The 17,825-nt window shown below is 34.7% G+C and overlaps 1 protein-coding gene across 3 annotated transcripts in view; it reads left to right on the forward strand.

Moving 5' to 3' along the window:
* LOC137656033 (uncharacterized) overlaps positions 1-17,825 on the forward strand; it is a 215,094-nt gene that overhangs the window by 43,464 nt on the left and 153,805 nt on the right. The gene's annotated exons all lie outside the window — the stretch shown is intronic.

The following is a 17,825-nucleotide window of genomic DNA, read 5'->3' on the forward strand; positions in this document are numbered from 1 at the left end:
TCACTGACTTAGTTTTGTTTCTTCATCAAAGTAATAACTGATGGGTTAAGTTGGCTGAAGACAGAAAGCAGACACGATTCGGTACCCAATGGAGTAACAGAGTCTATTGCTAATAGTTTCAAGCACTGCAACCTTGTAATCACAGGAATGACAGTGGTACACCACCACCATAAGATAATTCACGGAATAAAGGAAAAGAGCGTTTACAGAAAAAATATATGAACCTGCGTACTTATGATGTCCTAAAGATACGATTTCATCAAAATCAGCAATTATTCACCAGGAAAACAGCTATAGGGGAAAGGTTGAAGGGGGGGGGGGGGGGTTGTGGAGAGCAACTGTGTTGCTGCATCCAACAACCGCTAGTGAATATACAAGTGTCTTCCCACAATGTTCTCCCTGCAAATAAGAAACTTTCGTTTCAAGATATTTGGGACTCTTATATAACCAGGGGATCCATTTCATAAAATTTCTTTGTTAATTTTCAATTATAATTGAAACTTATGTTTATCTACAATTATTTGTACTTTGCAATTCTTTATATCAACAAAACCAATTACAAGGAATAACATAACAGTATTCATGTTTTTCTAAAGAGTTTTATGCTTGAAAGATAAGAAGAAATATTCAGTATTAGGTAAGCGCTGCCACATGTACATCCACAATCTACAATTCTTTGCACATTCTCCTCTGTCCTCATACACATGAAAACACTGAGATTACCAAACAATTCTTCTTCACCCATGGGGTTAACTATTGTAATGTAATTGTTCAGTGGACACTTTCCTCTTGGAAAGGGTAGAAGAGACTATTTAGCTGTGGTAAGCAGCTCTTCTAGAAGGACACTCCAAAATTTGAAAATTGTTGTCTCTATACAATGGTCTTACACTGTCTTGTTTCAGATTACACTCGGCACAATATTTTATCTTATTTCTCTTCCTCTTGTTTTGTTAAAGTTTTCATAGTTGATGAAGGAAATATTCCTTTTAATGTTACTGTTCTTTAATTATTTCATTTTCCTTGTTTCCTTTCCTTACTGGGCTACTTTCCCTGTTGCAGCCCCTTGAGCTTATAGCATCCTGTTTTTCCAACTTGAGTTGTAGCTTAGAAAGTAATATATATATATATATATATATATATATATATATATATATAGATAGATAGATAGATAGATATAGATATACAGTTTGTATATGCAGTCAACCATATCATCCCCAAATGACTGGCCTCATGATAGTGAAAAGACTTTTGGGTAACTGATAGGGTAACAATAGCAGGGGCTGTAATGAGTTCTATTATCGTAAAGTTTTCTTGTAAAGGAAATCGTATTTGTTGTTCCTATTCTAGAGCTGGACTTCCGTGCATAGAATTATGTAATCGCAGATGTAACCACTAATTTTTTGGAACAAACGGTTTCAAGTGCTAAGTTAAAACCATATCATATCTAAAGTACTTCAATAAATCTCTGTATAGTAAAACTTCATATCCTTAGGATATAGTAGTGTGCACCTTCTAAATTACTCTTAATAAAAAAAAAAAAAACTTTAGCTTCATGGATAATTCATCCATTTGATATTCTTAAAACAAATACTTAATATAGCAGACTCGTTTATGAAAAAAAAAATCGAAATTACAGATATTAAAATTGTTTTTGGAAGCTATTTCGCTTATTTTATATGAAAACATGACTATATTTTGATTTCTTAATCAAATTACTAGGTAACTATTAAGTTATCCAATATCATGTTACTTGGTACAAAGTGGCCATCTTGGAAAATGTCAGCTTTTTCAATAAGAATTAATATTTTTCTTGAAACCAATGAAAATATTGTATAAAAACGCATTCCATACCTACTCTGGCAGTTTGGTATTTTTTACCAAATAATAATGGTATTTTCACTAAGGAAGTCCACTAATAGTGAAACCTTGGGAGGTGGTTTCCCGACTCGGTACCAGCTATGGGCTTGTATGAAAGCCTTCACTGAAAACTAAGAGGCAACCAGTGGTAAAGAATGGTGGTGAAAAGACTCAAAGGCCTAAGGATAAGAAGAGAGATGCTGAATTGCGAAAAAAAATGTCGTCCTGCTATGTTGAGTAACATAAATAAATCTGCCTCTACCAGCAACTGTAAACACACACACACAAACACACACATACAGGAAAGCTAATTCAAAAAAGCTAAAATGAGAAAGAGAAAATACAAATAAATTCATTACGTTACATCTTACAGGGTGGCATTTCGCTTCACAGTAATCCAATGTAATAATTTCATTCTAAGTAATAATTGGAAGGAGCCTTTGATACAAGACGAGGTCAAATTGAATCCGAAGAAAAATGAAGACACACTCGGGGGTGCAATTAACTAAGCGTGGATCTCGTGCATACGTAAGCACAATTAAAACCGTCGGAAAAGTTACCCGGAGAAAATCAAACTAAATCATTATGCAAATGATGTCCTCACTAAAAGGACCTCCAGCGCGTTATTCTAATGAAATTATAAAGGGAATGAAATTTAGGATGATGATTATGATGTTGAGTCTACAAATAGCATTCTCAGAAAATTTTTGTGCGCACACACTTATTATTATTATTATTATTATTATTATTATTATTATTATTATTATTATTATTATTATTATTATTATTTCGAGCTATATGTCAAAGGGCTACAACAGGGAAATTAAGCCCAATGAGGAAGGGACAAAATTAAATAAATAAGCTACAAGAGACGCAATAACTAATCAAAATAAAATATTAAAAAAAGTAACAACACTAAATTAGATCCTTCACATACATACATACATACAAATATATATATATATATATATATATATATATATATATATATATATATATATATATATATATATATATATACATATATAAACACACACACATACACACACACACATATATATATATATATATATATATATATATATATATATATGTGTGTGTGTGTGTGTGTGTGTGTAGGTATGTGTGTGTATTTACGAGAGTGTAGGGTTTGAGCACACACACGTGTGTATGTAGAGAAGTACGTTTGTACTCAAATACATCTATTATCCCAACCAAAACGTTCAAGAAACCAAATAAAAAAGGAAGAGGTAAAGGATTTAAAAGGAATGATGGAAAACTATGAAAAAATAAACGATAAGGAATGAAAGTTCTTTGTCATATTTCTAAAAGAGGTACGGACCACTAAATGTGACCTTTAAATGTCATAGATATTAGAGCCAATTCTAAAATATTTCTACGATTTTATTTTTCCTTTACCTGATCCCTCTATTGAATTTGATTTACATCAGCCTATTACGGTGCATATTTCAGCATTAACGTTCAGCAAAAATTGCCTTAATCATATAAATGAAGATATTCAAGAAATATAATGCTACAAGTTAACGCTACTACATTAATGATTTATAAGAATAAAAATACAAATAACATAAAAAAATAAATTAACAATAATAATAACGATGCGATAAGAAAAAAAAAATTCCGAAACTTCGAAGAAAACTGATGTCAAGAAATGCCGCAGCCTCTGGCGACGGCATTAGCATTAATATTAGATTTACAAGAAACTCATCAGCAAGACTTCATTGGTTACGAGAAGAAATGTCACGGCGTATCACTGATTTAACAAATCATCACTGAATCATCATATAGCTTCCGACTCTCTCCACAAGTCGAGAGACTTCATCACGATGATATTTTCAGAATGATACGTAATAAGTCTAGAAGATGAAAAGGACGAACCACGCTCCACACTGCTTCAAATATATAACTAGTTCCAGGATCAGCCTCAAATCTGACTCGGTCTGGTAAGTTTGAATGAAGAAGAAGAAGAAGAAGAAGAAGAAAATTGGAACTTTTCATCCTTCACAGGATAAAACTTAAAATTGATAGTAATGAAGATGGGATAATAATGAGGCTAAATAATCCAAAACGTATGCTGAGAATATAAAAATACACAAAGAGTATAAAACTAGGACAAAATATATGAGAACGAAGTTGTAGGTAAAAAAAAGGGTTGAGAGTGGTGTGATGAAAGATGCCTCTAGATCATACAGTGTTTAATAGAGATAGTGAGGAGATACTTACAGAACTAAAGAAGCAAAGGAAGATATTAGAAGTAATTGTAAGAGGAGAGAGCTGAAACTGGCAGTTAGCAAAATTAAAATGATGAAAGTGAAACCCAGTTGATTGAGAAATAAATATCAAAATAGTTTAAAAATGGAAGTCGTTGATTTTTTTTAGAGTAATTATAACTGATTTATATTGGTATTTGCGAGTAAATATAACGGATCATGGTAGAATTAAGGAAAACCCACTGTAAACGAGAATCAAGGAAGATACCAGAGTCTATGCAAAAGGTTTGGAAAATAGACCGACATTAAAGGAGTGATGTATGAAGTGACCAAAGAGCCAATTTGAAAAGGAAATGTGATATTTGAAAGTAAATAGAAAAATTAAGCGAAGCTTTTGATGTCCGGGGTCTTCTAATTATGTGTAGAGTACCAAGAACCAGTGACTGAAAAAATGTGGTGAAAACCAGATGAGCCAGAGTGGTTTGAGATCGATTTGTCTATCTGTAACTTGTTGACAAAAAATTAATATTACTCGGAAACTTTGGGTGGAACGAGCAAAAAGCTTAGATGGTGCTGCATTCAAAATGATAGGTAAAAGAAGACAAGAATTCTTGAGAGGGCTAAAATAACAAGGAAGTAAGAGAGTGCATTAAATAAAAGATGGGATTTAATACACTACTCATGGTTATTTGAAGGTGTAAAATGTGGCTGAGACAGTGGAATCTTTTCATTGTCATCTTAAGTGCACTCTCACTTCGTTGACATCAATGTCCCTTTCCTCCAAAACTTCTTTTAATCAGCACTTCCTAATTCTTCGTTCAACCTCCCATCGCAAAATTCTCAAATTCCATGAGTTTTCACATACCAACCATTGTCCATTCTTTCAACTAATCTAAAGATCCCGTTTCATCTTTTCACCTAAACTAAGCTTTCGATCACTTCTACGTATCGACAAACTTGTTACTCCTACAATTAATCTTGTCGCATATATAATACACAAAAATTTCACAAACTTTACCTCTAATTTTCGTACAATTTCAACATTCACACAGCTCTTCCACAAACACACAAACATATAAGAATATATACGTGTATATATATATATATATATATATATATATATATATGTGTGTGTGTGTGTGTGTGTGTGTGTGCATGTGTGTACTACGAATAAAAGCTCGCAATGCATAAAAAAATTACTATGTTCATAATCTCTTAAAAGATCAATACATACAGGAAAAAAATTAAGATGTGTTTTACCTAATCTTAAAATCAAAGGTCACGGTGTCGTAGAAACACTTTTTTACTTTCGTTATCCTGAAGGTAATGATATAATATAGCATGTCTGAGTGTTATCTACGGTGGTATATACGCAGGTCTTCACGATTTATAATAGAATAGTAGAAAAATATTGAGACAAAATCTGTTTTAATAGTGGTGTGATGCCGACGGTGACATTGAGCCGGAAGGCGAAGATATTCACGAGGAATTCCAATGAATGGTGTTGACTAAGATGCCGATGCCTATAAGGAGAGATGTAGTACTGAAGGATGTGATAGATTGGACGATGGAATTGCAGTTGAGGAAAGCAAAGAACCAGGGTGGTTGGCCGTGGTAAGCACTGCCATTATCAATGATGATATTAAGAGATTTGACGACATCTGCAACAAGTTCGAAGGCCAATACAGACTCTTAAAAATAATTCTGAATACTGATGAAAATTTTTATGTTTGGAATTATTATGGCAAAGACTTGATCAATCATTCTGATATCCTATTCAACAGAGACTTGTCAATGCTATAAAAGAATGTAAAGAATATTCTAAACGGATATAAGAAAGCAATAAACCAGATAATGGTGAAGATATCTCGTCCACAAAAATATTAAAGAAAACAAGGATAAAATCTCATTTCGCACCTTATAGCAATAAAGCATAGTTAAACTGGAAAAGCACTCTGAGAGTACAGACCTCCGCTATGGCAGCTTATTTCTCGAAACCTGTTAACGACCATGTGCGAACTTGGGGTTAAAGTTAGGGTTAATTCGGTCGACCTCTTGCTCGACCTTGACCTTTGACCTAGATCTTTCAAAATTGAATCACTTCCACGTCTCAACATAACAATTAATCCCTAAACGTTTAACTACTCAATGAGTAAAATTGTGGCCAGCGAGTTTTTCACAAACAACCAAGCAGACAAACAAGGGCGAAAACATAACCTTCCTAAACTTCGTTGGCGGAGGTGATGAAACATGTTTTTATTCCAACTCAAAACACAGATTTTTTTTTCTAATCTCCCATATTATAAGCCATTTTGCAGTAAAGAAATAATAACGTCAAGTTTGTCTTAAAAATTTGCACTAACGACAGTCTCATCATCATTATTTCTATTAACGAACCTAAAGCATAATTATATGTTTAGCTTATTATTTTCTTCTCTATTTTCTTCGCTTTAATAAGCAACCTGTAATTACAGTATCTTATAAGCCAAGAATGTGATTTTATTACATTGACGTCTATCAAGCCTAATTAAAAGAATTTTCAAAACACGGCCACTTTTCCCCCCACTTTTTCGAAGCATGAGCTTTCCAGGTCAGATTTTTCTCGTATAACCACACCATAAACTCTGTCATGCACTGGAGAATCGATTAGGTGTAACCCTGCCTCAAGAATTAATCGCTCCTTCTAAATTTTCGAGGCCATGAAATTACGCGAAGATATTTTGATGATAGGTAATTGCTAATTGGGACATTAATCATCATTAGAGGAGTGATTTTACCTGGTGATTTAATACCCCCATTATCATCTCCTGAGAGAAAAGGGAGCTTTGCTCATCGCAGCCTGAAGTAATAATGCTCCTTATTAGATACCACCACGATGTTGATATAGCGGAGTTCCTCGAATACAGCCCTTTCATCCTTGAGTGAAAAAATTGACATTTGCGAAATGTAATCAAGATGATATACAATTTAAAAGGAGCAAATCAAACATTACTTAGATGTAATGACGTGTTCCCTTTGCTTCTTAATTGATGATATACTTATATATCTCGCTTTCATTTTAATCTCTATTATAATCTGAAAGCCTTTGGTGAATGTTTAAGCTTTCAATGTGGTCTTTAAAATTTTAAACATTCCTGGCTAATTTCCAATACCTAATCTATTCCCAATTAAGGAGTATTTTTCTCGTCTCTAAGATATTGGACGACTAATCAATATAATATCTTTAACATTGATTTTGTAATGATGAAATAGTCACAGTGGACAGACAGAAGGTATTGATATATTGCCCATTCAAAATCTTGACGTATACGAAAATGAATGCAGTGTGCAATCGTCAATAAAGAGAAAACCAAAATACATAGAATCTATATCAATAGGATATAAAAAGAAGTCTACTCACCTCCATGGCGATATGCTTAATAATACCCTTATAATACAATATGTGAAAATTGCTCGAAACTGAAGCCTATTTAACGATAATTCATATGCTAATGACCCATCAGATTCAGACAGTTTTATTAGATCATGAATCGTCATTGAGGCAAAATGGATTCCACTTTAGTCTAACGTGAGTGGGTTCGAATCCTTCATTTGGAATTGAATTTATGGAATTTGAATCATACGGCTAAACACTTGGGGCGGGGAGGCCAGTCCCCGCCAAGGTCCAACTCCTAGGGGAATACCCCCACACGTGCAATATGATGTCAGAGCTACAAGAGGTCTGAAAGCAAAATGGAACAGAAATAAACTATTGCCCAAAAAGACTGCGCAAGGACTCTTAACTAATGTCTACATTGAACCGCGTGAAGTGCACTGGTAGCACTAACGCCATACCAAGATTGGTTTAAGGCTGAGCATTATGGGTCGTAAAAGTTTGATGAAATCGAAAGGTTAAAAGGGTATTGTGGCTCTCAAAAATACCCGAGTTCTACTTTCAAAATCTAAGTCTCTAAATCATAAATCTAAAAGTCACTTAATCATTCTCTTTAATCTGCAAAAGCATAAACTACCCTCACACACTGTATCCCAAAATGTGAGATATAATATGACAATTTTGTGAAACATGAATTTATTGGTGTGTATCACTAATATTCTTACTTGCTACGAAATAGGTCACCAGAGTTTGAAGTTCATGCATGAGTCTGGACTTCGCTTAATTTAGAAATAATAGAGTAGATTGAACCAGATTTCAAATCGATCTTATCTGAAGAACAGATGCTATATTATTCATTAACGACATCAATATAATCAATAAAGATTGTTGTTCGATAATGACGGGAACTACGACCTAAAGAAATGAAAATAATCACAAACCCATTGTGCCTACTGAAAGGGTTTCATCAGAAGTAGAAAACATAACATGTCGATAAATCAAATTTTGATTTTTAAATTGACCTATAGGTCGAAGTATGAAATGTTTGAGATATATAATCAGCTAATTGTGTATCACACCTGGAAATTTGTAGGTATGATACACTTCTTCTAAAACCCAGCCACTGAGGGGGGCAAGCCAGCCTCAACTTGGTGCCGGTCCCAAGCCCGGGTAAATGGGGAGGGTCGGCAGCAGGAAAGGCATCCGGCCATGAAAAATTAGCCAAAACAACTATGGTCAGTAATTATAATCAGAACAACATCGAGCCCACATAGAAGTGGGAAAAGATGCAGACAAAGAAGAAGAGTATCATACCTACAAATTTCCAACGAAATAAAAGTTTGGGGAGGAAATTAAGAAGAATAGCAGCGCTAAAAAATTATGCATTACCTAAAGACTCAGTAGACTGCTTGAGAGATTAACTCCTTCCTCATCACGTTAGCGTTGAACAAACAATGATTTAAGCGAACGTTTGAAAATATGGTCTTCTCATTCAAGCTCCATGGCGATCAATTAGTGAATTTTGGGCAGGTAATTGAAGCCAATGAAGAAAAATACATTTGCTTTAACAGTATGGGATGATCAGTATTGAAGTAATTCGAAAAATACAAATACAGCATAAATAGATCTATACTGTATCTCCTCATGACTATCCTCTTACTATCAGTAGACATAGACATGATAGAGTGTATAATAAATACATTTATTCGTACACATACAAAATTTGTACATATATATATATATATATATATATATGTATATATATATATATATATATATATATATATATATATATATATATATATATACATATATATATATATATATTAAGGGGGTTGGAAAGGGGCCCCACCCCGAAAAAAAAAACAATCACTTCTCTTTTCCTAGGGATCTTACCTTAAAAAACCATAAACCATAGACTTCTTTAAAGTAAAGGTTTCTCAGCAACCACAAAGAGTTAAGAGGTGTTCTTGGGTTCGTTGGAAAGGTCTTGAGGTCCCTCGACATATAAGGGATGTGGCGATGGGAGTACCCCTCCCTATAAGGGGTAGGGATGCGAAAACTGTAAAAGAAAGGGTAAGCATATCTCAAGAACTGCACAGAGTTAAGAGGTGTTCTTGGGCTCCTTGGAAAGATCTCGAAGTCCTGAGACGTATAGGGTTGTGAGAATGGGCATACAACTCCCTATTAGGGGTAGGGACGCGAAAACCTTAAATTACGGGGTATGGGTATCTCAGCAACCACAGGGAGTTAAAGGTGTTCTTAGCCTTGTTGGAAGGGTCTCGAGGTCCTTAGTATGGCGGTGCAGAAGATCAGTGCACTACATTAAGGTATAAGGGACAGGACGCGAAAATAAGGGGTATATGTATCTCAGGGACCACAAACAATTGAGAGGTGTTCTTGGGCTCATTGGAAAGGTCTAAAATGGTTCGTTGTATATAGCAACCGACCCTACTCTTAGCCACCTTTTAGGCGTGGTGATCCTTAAACAGCGTTTTGGGTGACATATATACTGTATATACAGGTATATATATACAGCATATATATATATATATATATATATATATATATATATGCATATCCCTTCCTGAGTGGGGATACCGTAACGTGGTGAAAGTGTTTGCGTATTGCTGTGAGCGATTAGACAAAAATCCCATTATCACAAATCCGCAATGGCCATCGTGACGATGAAAACTGACCTGAATTGACATTATCCGGCAGTGGACTAGAAACGGCTACATATGTTGTTGATATATATATATCTATTTATATATTTATTATATATATATATATATATATATATATATATATATATATATAGACATATATATGTATATACATACACACACAAATATATATATATATATGTATATATATACATATATATATATATATATATATATATATATATATATATAAAACACATATATATATATATAACATATATATATATATATAACATATATATATATATATATATATATATATATATATATATATATAAATATATAATCAGCATTGCGTTGATTCCTCTAAGAAGGGCTATCTCCAAGGGTGCTTTTGCATGAATCCCCCTTACACACAGAGGCTATTTGACTATCTTACAAATATTCTCGGCTTTCGTGAATACTAGGGACCTTCATTTCCAATACATGTTTCATTAACCATACATCCAGGACTTTCCACGTTCTCTTCTCGTGCTCCATCCTAATGTTTAAAATTTATAAGCTCTTTTTTTAAATCTTCCACTCTCTAGTCTTCCTACATCAGTTTATGCAAAAATACAGAGAAATATCCATTATATCTACTAATTTCTCGCCCAATCCAGCCTTTTTTTTTTAATCCACGCAATCTAAGCAAACAGTTTGTATCAAAAGCCAACTACAAACCCCTTTCATTTTATTCGCTTTCAACAACCAGATTTAGAACCCATAAAGGAGAGTGGGGTCAACAATTCCTAGTCCTTTGTACATAACTTATGTTTATTGTTGCACCTATTGTGAGACTCACATCTTCTCTTACTTCATATACTCTTATTTCTCAATCACCTTGATTAGTCAATAGCTCCCATTACTCACCATTTTTATAATTTCTATTCACCCTAAAACCTTACTCTATCTGAAGGTTACCTCCAACTTTTCCGTTTCACAAACACTGAGAACTCCTTCACTAGTTGTGGCAGTTTTTCCTTATCGTTAATCAGTAATGCATAGTTTCCAAACATTCCACATTCCTTTTATATTCTAATTTTTACTCGGCTGTCTCTTCTAATTTCTCTGTTTTTAACTCACTCCATAATGATATAAAGCAAGCACCAAGTAACATATATTTTTGTTTAAACCCACATTTATAGCAAACTGGTTACTCTGCTGCTTACTTATTCCAACCGAATATGAAAATTATTAAATATAAGTAGTTTGTAATGGATTGCATAATATAGAAAAAGGATATGAATTATTTCCGCATAAAAAAAAGGGCCGCTTTTATCCTCACCTAGAGCCTCCCACTCCAATAGTCTAACAATTATTTTTTTGAAATTCATATATTTGAAATATGCATTCCATGAGCTTCCTATTCGAATTAACATTGTGATTTGATGAATTTTCATCAGAGCAATATTCCTGATTTCAACTCAATTTCAATGACAGAATATCACCGAAAAAATATTATATAGCATTCCATATATATATAACGAAAGTATGAAAGAATTATTTTTTATTCATATCCTTCTTTTTCGTACCACTTCTCAGTACTCAGTAGAGGTGAAGTTTTTCAACATTAAGCCATTTCTATAGAAAACGGGTGTCTGTAAATTGAAAACAGGATAATGATTACTTCTATACCCTTACTTAAATAACTGGTTCGTGGAGGAGCAACCTTCCCAGAAAACCTCACCAATAGGCACTTTATACACTTACACTGAAGATATAATAGTTCAATGGTCTGTACATGCAATCTGTACTTCCATATATAATTTTACAACACTGAATTTCATAAGAATTTCAAGCCCACTAAACCTCTCTACTCTGCCTTAATTTGACTCTATCCTCCACGCAAAATGAAAAAAATACTCACTTCATCCACCAAGTGGTCCATTTTCTTCACACCATATCTATTCACCACGCAAGCCAATACAGATTGGTGATGGGCCACTGCCGATTGGTGATGGTGGGAGACTTTAGTCTGATCGCTCATAGCAATCGAACCTAGTATAGGTGGCCCTGACTAATACAGCTTACCTGATCATGGCGATACACAAACCCTTGCACCTCGTTAAGGTATCTATACTCAGAAGAGGACATATACATACATATATAAGTGAATATACACACACGTATATATATATATATATATATATATATATATGTATATATATATATATATATATATATATATATATATATATGTATATATATATATATATATATATATATATATATATATATATATATATGTATATATATATATATATATATATATATATATAAATTACACAAACTATTACTGTTTAAAACTGGTCCTCCGTCATAAACATTCGTCTATCTAATTCTGGCTAAATCATGAGTGACAGCCAGATGGAGCATAAAGGTGTTATAGGTAGTAGGTTGGCCAGGGTACCAGCCACCTGTTGAGATACTACCGCTATAGATATGGGGTCCTTTGACTGGCCAGACAGTACGATATTGGATCCTTCTCTCGGGTTACGGTTCACTTTCCCTTTGCCTACACATACATCAAATAGTATGGCATATTCTTTACAGATTCTCCTCTGTCCTCATACACCTGACAACACTGAGATTACCAAACAATTCTTCTTCACCCAAGGGGTTAACTAATGCACTGTAACTGTTCAGTGGCTACTTTCCTCTTGGTAAGGGTAGAAAAGACTCTTTAGCTATGGTAAGCAGCTCTTCTAGGAGGACAATCTAAAATCAAACAATTGTTCTCTAGTCTTGGGTAGTGCCATAGCCTCTCTACCATGGTCTTCCACTGTTTTGGATTAGAGTTCTCTGGCTTGAGGGTACACTCGGGCACACTATTCTGTATAATTTCTCTTCCTCTTGTTTTGTTAAAGTTTTTATAGTTTATATTGGAAATATTTATTCAATTTCATTGTTATTAAGATATTTTATTTTTCCTTATTTCCTTTCCTCACTGGACTATTTTGCCTGTTGGGGCCTCCTGGCTTATAGCATCCTGATTTTACAACTAGGGTTGTAGCTTAGCAAGTAATAATAATAATAATAATAATAATAATAATAACAATAATAATAATAATAATAATGTGTATAAGGGATTCGATGGGCTGCTGTTGGGCCTTAAATGCATTAAGCGACCATTGTGGAATTTTCTGTGAGATTCAATCGTTAAGTTTGTAAATGTAAACCTTATTTTAAATTTTTAAGAATTTATTTTTTCCAAGCTGAAGTAAAAAGAAAGAATGTGGATTTTCTCCCCACATTACTTATCGATGAAGTCTATAAAATGAGGTCCTAGTTTTAGAGTTGAAAATTTATTTATTTCAATTTCTAGAGTTTTATACATTTAACTGTTGATTCAAGTTCATAGACCATTTAAAAACAAATAATAAGTCACATGGAAACAACTCTTATCCTGAATGGTGATTTCTTCATGAAAAGGATACCAAAGATCTTGATATAATCTACGATTGAATAAAAATAGACAGAGGCTTGTAGAAATTTAAGCAGTATTATATTCTTTTACGCTCATAAACTTTGCTTTCTCAATTGAGGAACTCATCTGGGATCCTTATTCCAATTCTTAAGAAACCAATAATTTTGAAACGGGATGCTTTCCTACTGTAGGGCAAGAGGAATGGAGGTGTATATTAGGACTGCGTACCCTACATCTCCTAAGTACCGCTATGAATATGGATGTCAAAGATTCAGATCATAAAAGTTTGTGGAAGTTATAAAAGCTTTAACTTGTATCAATCCAGACTTGGATAGTTCTATCTTCGATTGTCTTCTTATAATTATGGCTTAGATACAAGATGGTAGAAAGGCCTCTTTTGTTCTTTCTGGTGATTTCAACACTCACCATAGAGAGTGGTTAAATTATCTTTCTCCTACCGATCGCCTTGGCTCAAGAGCTTTGAACTTTTGCCTCTAAATCAGGCTGTGAACAAATCATAAGTAAAGCTACTCACAGGTCTGATAACTGCTTGGACCTAGTATATAATGACTCACCTGGTATTATAACAAGTAAGGTTGGTTTTCTAGTTGGGATGTCTTATCATGTCTTGGTTTCGTTAGTAATTAAGACTGAGCAGCTTGCCATTGACGTGTCATACTCATGTAAGATATATATAATATCTCATGCAGACTGCAATAACATTCTGAATATCCTGCATTTGAATTGGTCCCAGTTGTCTGTGTTGAACTTGCTGCTCTATTAAATGAGAATATGGTCAACATAACTGGTGGGTTTATCCTTTTTCGTGTGTTAAAATTCTGAGTGAAAGACATCCCTGGTTCAAAGTTAATTGCAGATATGCTTATTTGGAGAAGCAGAAGGCCTATTATTTTTGGAAAGGTAACAGATCAGATTTGACTTGGATATTTATATTCAGCTAAGAACTGTTGCTAAGAAAGTTTATGCTTCAACTAAAATGGAATACAATTTAACTATAGAGGAAATCCTTTCTGGTACAATACAGGTACATTTACTTGAACCAGATGGCCCTGTCACTGTCACTCACTGGCCAAAAGAATAGACAAACCTTTTAGCTGATATATTTGGCAGTAAGCATAGTAATGATAAACCTGATCTGCCTCAATTCTGTTTTCCTGACACTAAACTAACTAGTTTAGTTTTTTGGTCCGGTGATATTAAGCCATTCTTGATGGACCTTGATGTTTATGGAGGTGTAGACCTAAATGGCATTTTTTCTTTTTCTAATAAAGACGACTAATTTCTTAACTCCTACGTTGTTTGTTACTTTCTGCAAGTTGGCAGGAAGTGGTTCTTTTTGCACTTAGTAGAGAATTGGTAATGTTCCCTCTAGGGCAAGAAAAAAAAAAGTTGATGTGGGGCCCCCTTCAACGCAAAGAAAACCCTATCAAATGTTACTGCTCTCACCTTTCCTACACCAACTACACCCGTCCTACTCTCCACTAATACCAGTGACGTTTCTGTTGGACCAGTACTCAAACAAATGATCAACAAATTGCCCTGCCCCTTGGCCTTCTTCAGTAGAAATCTTTCAGGCGGAATCCAGCTACTTTACCTTCGACCACAAACTAATAGCGGTGTATCTGGCTGTCCGTTACTTCTCCTACTTACAAAACCCGTCTTCCGTCATTCGTACGGGTCACATGCCACTTGTGTATGCCTTCACTCATCAGTCCAATGCCTGGGCCACCAGTCAGTGCTAACATCTCTACCATTTATGAATAGAACTGTACCATTCAACACGTCCATGGTAAACTGACTTCTGTTACCATTGACATTTCCACAATCATGCTGGCCACCGTACATCTGAAAATGGATTACAAAGACTTGGCAGAAGCCCATCAAAATTACCTTGAATAGAAAACGTGGAAGACATCCACACATCTCTCTGATGGGAAGATGTTACACTAGATAACTACAACGCTACCCTCCTCTGTGACGTCAGTAGTGGTAGGCCATGCATGTGGATATTTGCCTCCAAGCATTGACAGACTTTTCAACTGATCTGTGGCTTCTCACACCCCTCGCACCAATCTACTGTAGAGCTACTGAAGTCAAAGTTCATATGGAAAGGCACTACTAAAGATGCCAAGGACTGGTCCGTGCTTGTATTTCATGTAAAACTTCAAAAGTACATTGGGACACGGATTCCGCTGTGGGCACTTTTCACTATCCTCAGTGTTGTTTAGCCAACATTCACGATGATGGGGTTGCACCCCTACCCACGTTACAAGGACAACGTTAACTTTTCACATTCATCAATTGCTCCACTTGCTGTCCTGAAGCCATCCCCATGCATGACGCAACATCTGCCTCATGTACTGCTGCTTTGCTTTCCGAACGGATAGGAAGATTTGACATCCTAAAGCATATTACTTCTGATAGGGGTACCACTTTCACCTCTAAATTGTAATTGCTTGATTGATTTGAGGTTTTCTGGCAATCAATTAGTGGTGAAAGTGGGTATCTTTCCAGTATACTCTACATGAGATTACCACTTACAACCCTGCAGCCAACAGAATACCGGAACATTTCCATCGTACCCTCGAAGTAACTTTGATGTCCCGCTGCAGAGAGTCAAGTTTGTTTTGAAAACTTCCCTAGGGCCTCTTAAGGCTTAAGATTACTTCCAAGGACACTACAGATGCCCTAGGAGCTGAAATGGTATATGCAACCCATTGTTCCTCCTTGCAGACATTTTTTTGGCGTCTGCTACCTCGTCCAAAGAACTCCTGTGCCTACATACAAGCCCACAGAAAATAAATACATAATGAATTACCTACACGGCACAACACATATCTTCATGTGCACAGCCGCTTTCACGCCACCGCATATGCCCCCATATAGGAAACCACTGCTTGTCATTTATTGTACTCTGAAAGTTTTCCTCCTCAACATTCGTGGGGAAGACTAAAGAGGATTGAATCACCATTGACTGCCTAAAATCTGCATATCTCCAGCAAGATGAATTGCCGTCAGTATGACTCTTTAGACCAGGTCGCTCATTATCAAATGCATGTCTGCTTCATAAGGGGGGGGGGGGGGGTTGGAAGCCATGTAATGCATTTGCAGTAAGCAACGCGCATAAAAATAAAGATGGATGCCTTATCAACGTTTTTTTTTTCAACACTGCAATCGTCATTGGATGCACGTCAAAAAGTGTTTGAATGTAACTAGTTAATATCAACTCTATTATTATCTATTTTTATTCCAATGCCAACCATATTGACAAAAAACCGTTAACTGCAAATAAGCAATTGTCACCTTTATGTGACCTCTTGGGGGCCTATAAATACCTATGTTGTCTTTAATCAAATAACTCTCGAAAGACCACGTGAAGAAAAGTGAAAGGAAACATCCAAAACGGAAGTGGAATTCCTATTTACATTTACTAACTGGATCTTGATGGTGTTTTCTTACGGCAAACTAATTGGTTTTAATCCTTGTGTTAATAGGTGCTATATTAATATTGCTGTTGTTGATGATGCTGTTAATGTTATTAATGAATAATATTGTAGCAATGTTAACGATGAAATTTCGGTATTCATATTTAATAAAAATGGAAAAAACAAGTACTCACTACGTTAGGATGTGAATGCGCTTAACTAGTTTACTTTATAAATATTAATAACAATTTCCTAAGTTATCTCCCAAAATTAATTTTGAAGGAAACTTTAATAGATCTGCAGTCAGCTATAAATAAAAACTAACTGCATCGCTTAATTGCTTTTCTCCAATTATAGACAAAACGATAAAAAACGTCCTGATAGTAATATTGCAAAATGTTCGTATTGCATTAGTATAGATATAAATTAGTAATACGAAATACTCAACATGGTATTTATGTCTGGCTGCATAAATTGAAGATGTAAACGAAAAGGCAGACATCCATTTGGGGTTACTTAATATGAAGAAATGGGTAATGTCAATCAAAATGTATGAAGGTAGAATTCTTGCATGAAATCGTAATTTTATATTGTTACAAATATAAAAACATTATGTCATCACTTTAAAATAATAAATTACCATGGTGAAGATAAATCAACACCACTTATAAAAGATGAGTTTTATTTCATAGCCTCTGCAGATAAGAAACAACTTGATCATACAGTTTATTGCTGGAGACAAAACACTAGTTTTTTGGTAAATAAAGAGGAAATGAAGTTTCG

This window comes from Palaemon carinicauda, chromosome 1 (assembly GCF_036898095.1).
Source record: "Palaemon carinicauda isolate YSFRI2023 chromosome 1, ASM3689809v2, whole genome shotgun sequence".
Classification (NCBI taxonomy): Eukaryota; Metazoa; Arthropoda; class Malacostraca; order Decapoda; family Palaemonidae; genus Palaemon; species Palaemon carinicauda.